This window comes from Anneissia japonica, unplaced genomic scaffold, assembly GCF_011630105.1.
Source record: "Anneissia japonica isolate Jap-2015-1 unplaced genomic scaffold, ASM1163010v1 scaffold654_len163719_cov168, whole genome shotgun sequence".
NCBI lineage: Eukaryota > Metazoa > Echinodermata > Crinoidea > Comatulida > Comatulidae > Anneissia > Anneissia japonica.
Genome location: NW_022743374.1, coordinates 127,959 through 130,786, shown reverse-complemented (window position 1 = coordinate 130,786; position 2,828 = coordinate 127,959). Strand labels below are relative to the sequence as shown.

General features: G+C 34.3%; 1 protein-coding gene across 1 annotated transcript in view; it reads left to right on the top strand.

Annotated features, from left to right (window-relative positions):
* The window catches only part of LOC117119471 (mediator of RNA polymerase II transcription subunit 1-like), a gene marked incomplete at its 5' end in the record, with an annotated part of 111,568 nt that overhangs the window by 6,144 nt on the left and 102,596 nt on the right, over positions 1 to 2,828 (top strand).

Below are 2,828 nucleotides of genomic sequence, written 5' to 3'. Positions count from 1 at the left end.
TTCCACTACTGTCATTCCGCCACTATAATTATATTCATAAATGATATTATATATTTGATTAAGTTAAATAATTAAACAACTAAATTTCTCAGAATATTTTTAAGTATAGCTAGGCAAACTCTAGACTAAAAATATAATGTGATTGTGTTTTGTTAATTACAGTATAAACAATCCAATATTTTTATTAATTTTCATAATTTTTATAATTGTGTTTGAGACTTGATAAAGTAAAATAAATTTTGTTTCAAATACCAAGTGAATTGCTTCAGCATTGTTTTCATCAAAAGTGAAAGATTTTACATTTTAATAGTCAAGAAGGTTTTTCATGAATATTAATTTCAAATACACTTTTATCAATGGTCATTCCGCTACTGTGATTCTGCTACCAGACATGGTCTTATATTTTTATAAATATCTCCAAAACTATAAACATTTTTTAAATTCAATGTTTTGCATTCAATACTACACTAAATTATGATTAACTGAGATGTATTCAATTTTTAAATCACTTTCATAAATCAGAGGGTTTTAGTAAAATGTGTGGTATATATAGAGGGTACTTTTTTTGTCTTTCCGCTACCATACATATTTTTTGATATTATATCAAAATTGTGATAGGTTTTAAAAAAAAACTAGGGTGGAAATTATAGATGGATTCCATAGTTATGTAAATATGATAATTATTCCAAGAATTAGAATGGAGTGTAAATATGACATTAGATTAAAGTTCGGTTTGTAGGCCATTACAAACGAGCCTGATGTAAGCCTATTATCTGATTGGTCGCGGGCATGCAGAAAAAAAGCAGCTGGAATTCCATACAGGACAGTTCAACCAATAACCAAGTACAGTAGAACCTCGTTTTTACGTACCCCAGTTATACGAACCCTCGGTTTTACCTACGCCTCGTATCGACGATGACGTCATAAAAAACCCAAAAAATATTCAAAACAAACAGCCCTTTTTAGAGCAACCATAAGGGAGCATCGCCAAATTATCCTACCGCGGTAAAGGAGATTTTCCTGCGGTAGCAAGGCTAACTGCGGTAATCAGCTATAGCAAGATTTACTCAATGGAGCGTGTCTTGACTACCGCGAGCTACCGCGAGCATGGAGTATTAATTATCCAATGCCCAAGGCAAGGTTTTTCCAATTACTCTATGCAGCTCAGTCAGCTGGGAAAGTTACCGCGAAATACCGCGGTAGCTCGGAAATACTAGCCTAGGCCAGAACTGAAATAAATTTGAAAGAATTTTGATTAAAAGAAGCTAAAGAATAAATAATCAAAAATTAAGGAGATGCAATAGGCCTAGATAAGAAATAGTAAAGGGAAAATACTTACATATAACGCCAACGGCCTCCTACACAGTAATACAAACAGTAGGCCTAGACCTACCTAGTGTGTAGGCCTGCTACAGCCTAAGCTAGTGCAACAAACTTTTAATGTGATGATATGCAACCCTGGCCTACTACATATTATTATTATTATTATTCAGGAATAATACTGCCTAGGCCTAATACACAAACTTGAATAATTATACTGTTACTTTTTCATGAACGGAAGAAAACTGTTTGAAATAGGTCTTGTCCGGCCATCCTTGGATGATGACTGCTTTGAGGAAATTACTGCAAATTGCCAAGTAACAGTGAATTCAGTGAGAAACGTTCCCACACAAGTAGGTTCCCACGATAGGGAGAAACATGGGGAAAGCAGACACAAGGTCAGTCACATCTTTAAACGCCGCCAACATCTCAGGAATGTAGACGTGCTAGTGTCTGATCTGATTCTTTGAACGCCGCCTTCAGGAATGTATACGCGCTGCTGCTTCGCAAGGAGGAGCCGACTGCCTTGTTCAGCATACAAACATGTGCCATGGTTTCAGTGGTAGGAGTTGTTCGGCTTTATTTTAGCGAGATGGTGCTTTTTTTGAATGTCCACTTACTTTTCATTTTAATTTAGTCATTGATCATCATAATAAAAAATTAACTTTGTTGTTGCTATAGCCTTTATGTTTGCTTTCTTTTGTGTGTTATAACCTTTTTTTTCAAGACGTGCACACTCATTCTGAATAAGACGTGCACACTCATTCTGAATGAATGGGTATGTTGTGGGCTTATTCACTGCAAACATCAACATGGGTATTAATTTTATTTATTTTGTCTTTTTTTTACGATGCCTAATATTCTTTTTTTTTTTTAGTATGATTCAGTGTTTTAAGTTTTTTACATTTGTTATATTACAAGTAATTTGAATATAATATTACCGTGTTCTTTTTTTTTTCTTACAGATTCAGAAGTGAAGATCAAGTACATATTATTTGTATTTATCAATTTATGAATTATTCATAATAAAGGCCTAGGAATTTTGTTACGATTATGAGTTAATTTTTCAAATGGGTAGCACATTGTTTCAAATGGGTAACACGCGATTTAGGTAGCACACTATAATGCGTACCACTTTTAGTACTTTTAAGTGGTTAGCATATGTGTTTAATTTGGTATTACCTAGATCCCTATTGGCTGTAGGAACAAACGTATATCCTAACAATTTTACTATGTTTGGATGAGGGGTAACAGAAAGCATAATTTTTGCTTCTCGGAATACCGTTGCTCTTAGCTTTTCATCACTGAGGCCCTCAAATTTTTTTAAAACACCTTCACGGCTACATTATCATTTCGATAGCGATACAAGTGCACATATCCGAAAGTTCCACTCCCAATCCTAGTGTTTAAATTAAATAAATGGTGATAATTGATGTGCGGAATGTGATTAGAAGAGCTTGGTTTTATTTTGGCCAAGTCTTGGATGGCTTTGCATCGCATCTCCAGTT